The sequence below is a fragment of the Anomaloglossus baeobatrachus genome, chromosome 3 (genome assembly GCF_048569485.1).
Source record: "Anomaloglossus baeobatrachus isolate aAnoBae1 chromosome 3, aAnoBae1.hap1, whole genome shotgun sequence".
Classification (NCBI taxonomy): Eukaryota; Metazoa; Chordata; class Amphibia; order Anura; family Aromobatidae; genus Anomaloglossus; species Anomaloglossus baeobatrachus.
Window position 1 is genome coordinate 701134131 of NC_134355.1, and position 12272 is coordinate 701146402.

At 49.7% G+C, this 12272-nt stretch overlaps 1 protein-coding gene across 1 annotated transcript in view; it reads right to left on the reverse strand.

Moving 5' to 3' along the window:
• Positions 1 to 12272, reverse strand: part of LOC142297110 (uncharacterized) — a 158490-nt gene that overhangs the window by 96900 nt on the left and 49318 nt on the right. The gene's annotated exons all lie outside the window — the stretch shown is intronic.

A 12272-nucleotide genomic window follows, 5' to 3' on the forward strand; every position in this document is an offset into this window, starting at 1 on the left:
GAAGTTCCCAAACGACTGGAACGACGCAAACGAGAAGCAGAAGGGGAAGAAGGGGAACGTGGAGCAACAGACCCAGGGGCCGTAACACATGGCCACCATGAATTTCTAGTAAAGATAAAAAAAACACAACACAGAAAAAAATATTTTGATTAGAAATAAAACACAACACAATTAGTGACTCCATCTTTATTGAACTAAAGAACCCCCCTCCGCAGTAATCCTGGGTCGAGGGTCCCGCGATGTCCAAGCCAGATCCAATATCATCTGATCGGTTTGCTGGAAGGCAAACCCATCAAATGATGTTAAAATGGGTTAATCTTGCTCACTATCAGAAAGATCAGATGATGTGTCAGGTTTAAGCACCTGAGTCACATGACACATCAGGTGATTGTTTAAAAGCCGTTTATACAATCATGATGCATCAGTGAAAAAAAAAACTATACTCACCTCTTTGCAGAGTCCCGGCCGATCGCTCCAGGACCCGCCGGTAATCAGCTGTGCAGTTACCTGACAGCATCAGCTGATCGTTTAAACCGGCCAGGTCCTGGAGCCATCGGAGGTGTGCCGTGAGTCTGCAGACAACCGGAGCAGGGGTGGGGGTACCGGGAGAGGAGCTGGGAGCGGACATGGTGCCGGACAGGAGGTGAAACCTGGGGTGACTACAATCCTCTTCCTGTACAAGTGCCTGTACTACCCACCCCTTGCGTTTATAGCTGCGTGTTTAGTCATAGAAACGCAGCTGTATTTGCAATTTGCGTTTTTCATTGCGTTTTGGAACATCTCATTGAACTCAATCGGTGAAAAACACAGAGAAAAACGCAGGAATAATTGACATGCTGCGTTTTTGTGGGCACAAAAAAAACACGTGTGCAGACAGCAAAAATTAAAACTCATAGACTTTGCTGGTGAAGCAAAGTCATGCAGTTTTTACTGAACAAAAACACACCCGAAAAACGCGGTAAAAAAAGCCTAGTGCGCACATAGCCTAAAGCTTCCTATCCAAGATCTCAGGCATAGCCAACTGGACGGTTTGCTTATACAAGGAAGTGGATGTGGTTGATGTTTGCTGTGTCTGTGTAATCGCAGCTTGTGGGCAGGATGTATGAGCACCTGCTTCCTGGACAGCAGATTGTGATGGATGTAGCACAGGCGACATGGTAGTGGTTTGACCCGCAGATAAAAATTTGGTACCCTTGTGTTCTGCCCACTTACTGGGGTGCTTGGCTCTCATGTGATTCCACATACTGGTGGTGCTCAGGTTGCCTTTGCCCTGGCCTCTGCTCAACTTCTTAGGGCAGATGCTACAGGTTACAATGTTTTTCTCTGTGGGACTTTCAGAACAAAACTTCCAGACCGTGGCTGAACGCCCCTTGTACTAACTTGGGTTACAGTGGGTGTGCTCTTCTAAACAGTTGACCGAGTTCTCACTCCTGGCAAACCACTACCCCTAGGTACCTGCTTTCGTGCTACATATCCATCTTCCTGTGTTGCTGTGCTGGCTATGCATATCAACAGTCCAGGTCGGATCACTGGACTCCTCATCAACCACCTCGTCTTCCATCTCATCCATCTTCCCATTGACTTGATGGTAACTGTGTCTCATCATCAGCCTCCACCTCTGGAGACAGTAAATCAGGTTCCTCAAAGTGGCATTCTTCAGGCCGTAGGTCCTCAAATAGTTGCGCATCAACGCACGCCACCTCCTCACGTCCTTCTTCAGTCCTGCACGATGAGAGGCCAGAGTCAACCAAAGGATACGTACAAAACAGATCCTCAGAGTGGCCAAGCTTGGGGTCATATGTGTCCTGTGATTGATGATGGGGGGAGGAACGAGGACCAGGTTGAGGATTGGATGGGCCAGCCTTCTGTGTATCCACAGTAGACTGTGTGGTCGTGGAGGATTTGTTGCTGTTTGAGAAATACGAAGAGGGCTTCTCTGCCATCCAAGAAAGAATCTGCTTGCGCTCTTCTGGCTTCCACACTTTTACGTTCCAGATTGCGCAATTTGGCAAGGAACATAGTGGATGCATCAAGCTTCTTCTGACCTGACACAGACTCCGTGCCTTGTCACCCACCACTGACAACACGATGCCAACGTCTATGTCCCTGTCACTTAACTGGATTTTTTTGTCATTTTGGGTGTTGGTGAAAGTTGCAGATGTTGATGGCCCAAGCCAAGCAATCTTTGACCCCAAAAATATTGTGGAAAAAAGTACCAGTAAGTACTTTGTACCAGGTAGCACAAAATGCTAGTGTCCTGCTTTGTATTTGCAAAGGCCACTAGAAATGTATTAATGTGGCTGATGTGAATGCCACAAGCCAGGCTGTGAACCCCTAAATATTGTGGAAACAGGTCCCTATTCCCTACCTAATCCACAATCTCTCCCTTCCTGCTTGACTTTGTTCAACTGCATTTCTGGCAGCACATTCCTTAGATAACCCTTAGGCTATGTGTCCACGTTGCTTTTTACCTGCTTTTTTGCTGCTTTTTCAACTGCAGCGTTTAATGCCAAAATGGATGTGTTCTGCTTTTCAAGCTTAGTCTATGGGAATTTGGGTTTCTTGTGCTCACTATGCAGTTCAAACTACAGCCTTTTTGTGGCAGAAATTTGGGCAAAAACTCTACTTTGCAGTGCAAAACCCAAATGACAAAAACAATTGACATGAAGGGGTGAAGAAAGTGGTGGGAAGCAGTGGCGCTGTCGTGGCTTCTGGAAAAAATCATTACCGGTAAGTAATTTAAGATTTTTTCCCTTCACCACGACATCGCCACCAGAGAGATTCTGTAGACAACCACATTAGAGAGGGACCACAGCCTCTAGCACCCTTCTACCAAAGGTCAGATCCACCGTGGCCGACAAATCTAAACAGTAGTGCTGAAAAAAGGTCGTAGGAGAAGATCAGGTAGCAGCTTTACAAATGAGATCAAAGGGGACATCCGCTCTCTCGGCCCAGGAAGTCGCCACTGCTCTGGTAGAATGAGACGTGATACCTTGCGGGATGGGCATATTCTGGGCTACATAAGCTGCCTTAATTGCCTCTTTGACCCATCTAGCTATTGAACCCTTGGAAGCGGAACACCCCCGTTTAGGACCCAGAAAACACAGGAACAGAGCCTCACTTTTCCGCCAAGGCCTAGTGACCTCAATCTACTGTCTTAAGGCTCTCGACACATCCAATGTATGTAATCGTTCCTCCTTAGGATTCCTAGGTAGGGCTGAGCAGATATGCCAAAACCTGGGACCGGCGGATCACTACCAGATTTTAAAAAGAGTCCGCTCCGCTCCGGAATCCGGGTGCCCATATAAGTCAATGGGGACCAGAATCCGGAGATTAAAAATGTTTGTGGAGGGGATGGGGGGTAGGAGCGCGCGGTGTACTCACAGAGGCGCTGTCATGGCGGCACACTCCTTCCGGGTCACGCTTTTCTCTTCCGGAGCCGACAATTCAACATTCATTGCTTTGCCCGCCCACCGGCGCGTGTCATTGGTTGCAGTTAGACGCGCCTCCACCCTGAGTGGCAGCGTGTCAGCTAGTTGCAACCAATCACAGGTGGCAGGACAGCCGATGGGCGGGGAAAGCAGTGTATCCCTCGCAAGTGTGACTCAGGCTTTTTTTTTTATTTAAATAAATAATTAAGAAAACCCCGACGTGCGGTCCCCCCTAATTTTCATCCCCAGCCATGATAACGCCGGCTGGGGCTGTATTCTCAGCCCGCAGCCGCCTGGTATTGTCGCATCTATTAGATGTGACAATCCCGGTACATTACTGGCTCATCTCGATTGCCCTAGAGCGATGGCAATCGCTACTAAACCCTAGGTTTGTGATGGCGTCTATCAGATACCTGCATCACACAAACCTGTAAATTACAGTAAATAAACAAAGACAGAAAAATCCTTTATTTGGAATAAAGTACAAAGCACGCCCCCTCCTTCACCACTTTATTAACCCCAACACCCTGCAGCCCTGGCGTAATGCACACGAGATCCAGCGATGACACATCCAGCTCTGCTACCGTGTTTTTCCAAAAATCAGCCCTCCCCCAAAAATAAGCCCTGGCAGGGATTTTCAGTATTTTCGGAGCAAGGCTTAAATATAAGCCCTCCCCTGAAAATAAGCCCTAGTCGCGGTTCAGTAATGAAGTGTCTGTGCAGCTAAAAGAGATAAAGATATTGCAGGACACTTCATTATAGATGGCGGCACCCCGCAATCACTCACCCGATGCTGAGAGGCAGGACCTGCCGTGATTGCACCCCTGCACCCTCAGCTCTCACCTGCACACATCATATCACATAGCCGCACACATCCAATCTCACACACAAACATCCGATCACACACACATTGCAACACACACATACTCACCACAGCAAGCGACATCGATTTCTTCTGGCCAGCAGATTCCCGAGAGGCTGTGCAGTGCAAAGCAAGGACCTTCGGCCAGACACGTGACTTCCTCCCATCATTCCCTGCGGCCAGAAGTATTCGGTAAGGCTGGATTGTGTGTCAGCGTGTGTGTGTGTGTGTGTGTGTGTGTGTTTCAGTGAGTGTCAGCATCAGCCAACAGCAGGGGAAAACGGCGTGCAGCAACCACCGGAGATCACAGGAAGAACCTGGGAGCCACGCAGACGTCCGGGTCTTGTAAGTATGAGTCTCCTGGGAAGGGGGGGGGGGTGTCTGCTTTTTTGGAGGGGTAAACTTACCCCCCAACATGCTTCTCCAAAAATAAGAACCTCTCCAAAAATAAGTCCTAGTGCTTTTTTGGGGGGTAAAAAAAGTAAAAGACAGTGTCTTATTTATGGAAAAACACAGTGCATGTCACAGCTGGCAGCCGTAGAGAAGACTGCCAGCTCTGAGTGCAGCCTATTAGTGAGCCGCGAAAGAGGCTGTGACAGGCTGGGGCGCGTCAGCCTGCAACCAATCACAGACGATAGGACGGCCGGTGGGCGAGGAAAGCAGTGCAAGTGTTAATCGGACCGAGGAAACAATCGCAGCATGCTGCGATTGTATTGCGTTCCTTGTTTCTCTCGCACCCATTCAAGTCTATGGGGCGAGAGAAAAATCGCACTGCACTCGCGGTACAATAGCCGGCAATGGAGGACAGAGGGAAATAAAACCCTCCTTCTCCTCCGCAGCGCCGGCCCTGCCCCCCTCAGTGCCAGTCTGCTCCACGCAGCAGTGGTCCGCGCTCACGATTGGACCTCAGTCGCAGGGACACTTGCATGGCACTGAGCTCTGCTGTAGTGCCAGCGTGAGCCGAGTGTCATGCGAGGGGATCGCACCAGTGTGTAAAATCGCACTGCACTCACAAATTATGTGACTGCAGTACGGTGCACGCAGAGACAGACAGTGGAGGAGATGGGGAGAAAGTGTTCCCTCCATTTTCTCTGCTCCTGTGATGCGATTGCATCACAGTCGCATGACATGACCCTTGGCTGATACCTGCAGCAGAGGGTCATTTGCATATCGCTTCCGATGCTATCACATCGGAAGTGTTACACAAGTGGACAAGAGCCCTCAGAAGTGTGCGGGTAAAGCAATGTCAGACTCATGCGGGTCTGACATGACATCACCCGACACAGCCTGCCGCTGTCTGAACATGAGCGTGCATGTACCTAGAAACACATGCACGCTCCTGTCAGAAGAGTGCGGCTGTGCTGCGATGTCAGACTTGTGGGAGTCCCTCGCAAGTGTGACTGCCGCCTAAGAAAAACTGCATGCAGGTTTTTTTTTTTTTAATTTGAATAATTAAAAAATAAAAATCCGACGTGCGGTCCCCCCACAATGTTCATTCCCAGCCATAATAATGCCGGCTGAGGGCTGGTATATTCTCAGCCCGCAGCCGCCCGGTATTGCCGCATCTATTAAATGTGACAATTCCGGTGCAATGTCGGCTCACCTTGATTGCCCTGGAGCGGTGGCAATCGGGGTAATAGCAGGGGTTAATAGCGGCGCACAGCTGCTACTAAGCCCTAGGTTTGTGATGGCACAGACGTCTATCAGATACCTGCATCACACAAACTTATAAGTGACAGTAAATAAACAAGACACAGAGAAAAATCCTTTATTTGGAATAAAGTACAAAACACGCCCTCCTTCATCACTTTATTAACCCCAACACCCTGCAGCCCCGGCGTAATCCACACAAGGTCCCACGGCGACACATCCAGCTCTGCTAGCAGCCATAGAGCACGACTGCCAGCTGTGAGTGTAGCCTGAGCCGCGATAAGCGATGATTGCAAGCAGAGCTGTCACAGTCTGGGGGGGTGCGTCAGCCTGGAACCAATCACAGATGAAAGGACGGCCGGTGAGCGGGGAAAACACGGAAAGCTGTGTGTATGCGATGAATAGTACAGGAAGTGAATGCGCGACCCGGAAGCAGTGTGCCGCCATCACACCAAGCCTCGGTAAGTATGAAACGCTCATTTATTTCTGGTTTTGTTTATTTTTATTAATTGCCGAATCCGGATCGTGCACCCGGAATCCCGCGCCCGGGTGCGGCACAGATATAGCGCTGAAACCGCGCGCATCTGGATCAGTCCTATTCCTAGGGGCTGAACAGAAAGAGGGAAGGACAATTTTCTGAGATCTATGAAAAAAGCTAGCCACCTTGGGTAAATAGGCAGGGTCAGTCCGTAGGAGTACTCGATCATCAAAAAACTGCATATGGGGGGGTGTGTTTCACCGAGAGGGTCTGAAGCACGCTGACTTGTCTAGCAGATGTCAGGGCCACTAACAGAGCAACTTGAAAAGTCAGGAATTTAACAGAAGAATCAGATAGGGGCTTAAACAGGGGCCCTGTCAAGGAGTCCCGGACCAGATTGAGATCCAATGGAGGCAACACTAAACAGGGAAGAGGCCTAGCCCTCTGACAGAAAGAAATGAACCGCTTAACCCACCGATTACCTGCTAAGTCTGAGTTATACAATACTCCTAAGGCTGAAACCTGGACTTTCAAAGTACTGTCAGACAGTCCTAGCTCCTGCACCTTCTGCAGGAACTATAGAATGTCCCCCACTGGACCGCCTCCATACATTGGCGTATATTTTGGTGGCAGCTGGCTTCCTACTCCACAAGAGAGTGGAAACCAGCCTAGAGGAGAACCCCTGACCCTCTAACAGTTGCCTCTCAAATTCCAGGCCGTCAAATGAAGGCCCGGAAGATGAGAATGAAGCAGAGGGCCCTGGGAGAGGAGATCGTGTCTCTCCGGGAGGATCCAAGGGTCTGATACAGACATCTTTCGAAGCCAGAAAAACCAAGCCCTCCTGGGCCAAAAGGGGGCTATCAGCAGTAACCGAACTTTATCCTCCTGGGCCTTCATCAGAACTGCCAGAATCAATATCAGGGGAGGGAAGGCATAAAGGAGACCAGAGACCCATGACATGTGAAAGGCATCCACTGCCCAGGGCCTGTCCTGCAGGTTGAGGGAGCAGAACCGACTGACTTTTCTGTTGGCTCGGGTGGCAAAAAGGTCAATAGTCGGAGATCCCCAAAACTGCACTATCTGCTGGAAAACCTCTTCGTGGAGGCACCATTCCCTCTGGCGCACAAAATTCCTGCTTAGGAAGTCGGCCCTTACATTGTCCACCCCCTGAATGTGAAGTGCCATGAGGGAAGATAGATGGACTTGTGCCATGGAAAAGATCTGTTCCTTCACTTTCATAAGGGAGGGAGACCTCGTGCCCCCCCTGGTCGTTGATGTATGATACTGCCACCCTGTTGTCGGAGAGAACCCTGACGTTGCTTCCTACTAGGAGTGGAAGAAGGGAGTGTTGAGCTTTCTCGACCGCACATAACTCCCTGAGATTCAAAGAGCTCCGACCCTCTTGAGGAGTCCAGGGACCTTGTCTCACATGATCTCGTAAATGAGCCCCCCAAGCCTATGCGCTGGCGTCGGTTGTGATGGCGTCGGAAAACCGCAGCGACCAAGGGACCCCAGTCGAAAGATTCTAAGTCTGCAGCCACCAACGGAGGGAGAGGAGAACCTGAGAAGAAACAGTAATGTTCATGTCTAAACGCCCGTGTAATAGCCTCTGTGCCCACAAGACCTCCCCCTGGAGTACGCAAGTGTGTTACTGAGCCCAGGGAACTGCCGGGATCCATGCCATCAGGGATCTTAATAGAGTCATGGCCTCCCTGAGCATGAGGACTGGGTGTGAGATGACCAGAGACCCGAGTCCTGAGATTGGACACCTCCGGAGGTAGGAGGCAGAGATGGGAACAAGAATCCAGAACGAGGCCCAAGTATAACTGGCGGGTGGAGGGTTGTAGTCTTGACATCTCAAAGTTTATAAGCCAACACAGAGTCATTAGGATAGTAATCATTGACCCCACCTGGGACCTGCAATGTTCTTTTGACGTACCCACGATTAGGAAATCGTCTGAATATGGCACAATGAGGATCTCTTTCTCGTGGATGTGAGCCATCACCTCTGCCAGCACCTTTGTGAATACCCTTGGAGCCATTGCGAGGCCGAAGGGCCCTGAATTGAAAGTGTGTTACTACCCCACCCATAGGAAGGGCTACTCGGAGGAACGTCTGATGGGCAGCATGGATCAGAATATGATAATATGCGTCTTTTAGATCCAACACTAACATGAAACACCCAGGAAACAGCATCTTGATGGCCGACTTCACTGACTCCATCTTGAAATGCTGATACTCGAGATGACGGTTGAGGTGTTTTAAATTGATAATTACCCTGAAAGAGCCATCCACCTTTTTATTTCAGTGGGTTTCCTGTCCTAAGATAGGCGGACCTATCTCTCTGGTGGCACTGTCGTGGTGAAGGGAAAAATGTAAAGTTTTAATGTTTTGTTTAGTATTATTGATGGTTTTAAATGAGCAAAATATAAAAAAAAAATTAAAAAGTTTATTTTCCACTCTTGAACATTAGGAGGAGCTGTTGCTGAAATCCTACTGTAGAACTAGCTCACATTACAACTGCAGTAAGGCTAGTTTCAGACGACCATGTTTTAGGTACTTGTGACATCCGTTTTTAACACTTATGCCACACGTACCCATGTTATTCTATTCTGTTATTCACACAGACGTGTTTTTACATGGACCGTGTGACTCCTCAGGAGGCTGGAGTCACACCTGCGATTGGAAATCGGACCGATTCTCATGCTAGAAAGTAGCATGAGCTCTGTCCGAGTGTTGATCCGTGTGCAATGCAACTGCAATGCGATTCTGTGATTTTTCTCATGATTGTAGTCCATGTGCAATCCACGTGTGATCCGTATGTGATATTTTTATTCTCAGCAGCTATGTTATCTGCCATTCAGCTCTGTTACATGGCCGCTGACAGCAGACACAGACTGAGCCGCGCGATCAGAATGAACTCGGCTGAACTTCACCCGCCTTCATTGTCATCCCGCGGCTCTGTCTGTGTCTCATGGCCTGATTTTCGGTCACTGGTGAAGATCTCACCGGTGACCGCAAATCCCCTGAGTGACTTAAGTGTTCTGCGCTATCAGCGGTGCTATGACTCAGGTTACCCGCAGCCACAGCTGAAGTCCTCCAGCTGTCCTCCAGCTCAGATCTGTGGCCGCGGGTAACCTCACTGATGTCATCGCTGATAGCGCGACTCACTTCAGTTGCTGCGGGGAGTTCACAGAAAGCGGTCGTGGTCTGTGACCGCTCTCTGTCAGCTTCTGATGTAGCAGAGCTGAAAGCGGCGTGGGACCTCTGTGGATTACGTCGGACCTGGAGGGGTATTTGGGGACTTGAATAAAGTGGTGAAAGAGGGTGGGTTTATTTGTCATTTATTTCAAATAAAGGATTTTTGGGTGTATGTCTTTATTTTCTTTAACTTACAGGTTAATCATGGAAGGTATTTCGGGGAGACGCCTGCCATGATTAACCTAGGACTTAGTTGCAGCTATGGGTTGCTGCCATTAACTCCTTATTACCTCGATTGCCACCGCACCAGGGCAATTTGGGATGAACCAGGTACAGTCCCGGGACTGTCGCATCTAATGAATGCGGCAATTCCGGGCGGCTGCTGGCTATTTTTAGGGTGGGGGTCTCCCCATAACGTGGCGCTCCCCATCCTGACAATCCCAGCGTCCAGCCGTATGGCTTTACCCTGGCTGGTATGAAAATTGGGGGGGGGAACCGCATGCCGTTTTTTTTTATTTATTTAATTTACTGACGGGATATAGACCCGCCCACCGGCAGCTGTGATCGGTTGCAGTGAGAAAGCAGTCCCTCAACGTGGGGGCGTGTCTGACTGCAACCAATCGTAGGCGCAGGTGGGCAGGGAAAGCAGTGAATACTAGATGGAATAATAAGCGTCCGGCTTTTTCAAAAGAGGAAAAGCCGCCGGACCTTTGTGACAGCTGTGCAGCACCGCGCTGGTGATCAGAGATCGGTGAGTATGAGAGAGGGGGGGAGAGGGATAGACAGACAGAGAGATTGACCAACATCGACATACCTCACTTATTTCCAGTGTTTTCTGCAACATGTGATAAATGTATTTAGAAAAACGCATGTGACTAGGATGGTGTACGTGCCATCCGTGTGACATCCGTTTTTTTTCACGTACCCATAGACTTGCATTGGAGTGACTAGCACGAGAAACTCTACAAAACGAAGCATGCTCCGATTTTTTTCTCAGTCCAATTTGGACTGAGAAAAAAATAGCAGATCGGAGCTGCATCATTGCTTAACATTGGTCCGAGTGCAATGCGAGATTTTTCTCGCATTGCACTAGTGCGAATTAATCGCAAGTGTGACTCCAGCCTGACCCCCATGCACACGTCAGTTTTCTCTCCAGCAGCACGGAGTGATCCATGGGACATCAGTGTGACACGTACCGGAGAAAGCACTGGAGAAAGCACGGGACTTTTAAATAAAATTTTCTATATTCACCTGTATCCAGAAGTGCTGTCTCCGGCTCTGCTACCTCCCGCTCCTTATACTCAATGAATATTCACTCCACTGAGGAGCTGGAAGCCGGAGAATCGTTGGGGACTTCAGTGCCGGAAACCGAATCGCTGGGGACAGGTGAGTGTCCAGGTGTGTGTGTGTTCAGTGTATACATGCATGCGCACTGTGTGTGCTATATGTGCGTGTGTGTGGTGAGGACCTGGAAGCTGGAGCATCATAGGGACAGCATCGAGGACTCAGAGTTCCATTGAACTCTAATGAACTGTGAAGTTACCGTGGTGACACTTGCTGTAGCGCGGGTGTCATCAGGATGTCATCAGCGTTCATTGGGAACTCCAATAACCTGGACACCACTGCACATACTGTTTGCTTTGTGAATATTCACCCGTCCCCGCGATGTTGTCCTCAGCGGCGCAGTCACCGGCGCCATCCCCGCGATGCTCCAGCTTCCAGATCCTCACTGCGGTGAATAATCAATAAATATAAATGAGCGGCGGTCAGGAGCGGGAGGCAGCAAAGCCGAAGAAAACAACGCTGGATACAGGTAAATATAGAAAATATTTTTATATAAAAGAACCGTGTTTTCTCGGGTACATGTGACACTTATGCAAACACGGATGTCACACACGTATGACTATAGCCATGCATGTGATTTATACCCGATTAAACACGGATGTCTGAAACCAGCCTAAAAGTGGGCAGAATCTGCTCTTGCGTGTGTTGTCACACCTCCCCTCCCAATCTGGGTTTTTCCATAAAGATAACGGAAGATGAAGTTTAGGATCACAGTGCAGAGCCAATTTGTTGGTGACCGCAAAGTGATCCTAATGTCTAAAGTGTCACCAAGGACAGCTGCACAGTGCTCCCCACATAGCACTCTGCACGCCCCGTACCAGAAATGCTCTGCCACATGCCAGCCCCCAATGCTCTGCTGCACGCATGCCCATATATACCACTCCTCAGTATGCCATGCTCCGTGAGCTGAGGCCCAGGGTATGCACACTAGAGCAGGGAAAGCGGCAGCAGGGAGGGGGAGGGTAGCGGCAGGGGGGCAAGGGGAGAGTGGCAGCGGAGGGGAAAGGGTAGCAATAGCAGGGGGGCAGGGTAGCAGCAACGGCGGCCCGGCGCTGGTACTCACATATCCCAACGGGTGACGGGAGGAAAGTGCAGCACACCGCATACGCTGTGAGCTCCACAAAGATGGCGGTGATCTCCTCCCTCTGCTGTGATCTGAACAGCCAAGGGGGCGTGTCCATGTCACAGCAGGGAGCTCTCCTGTGTTACAGAATAGGGTCAGAGAGCGACAACTGTCTTCTATGCACAGCGGCTGCCGTATTTGAGGTAAATGTTATTACATACAGCAAATCCAAGATGGCAGCCC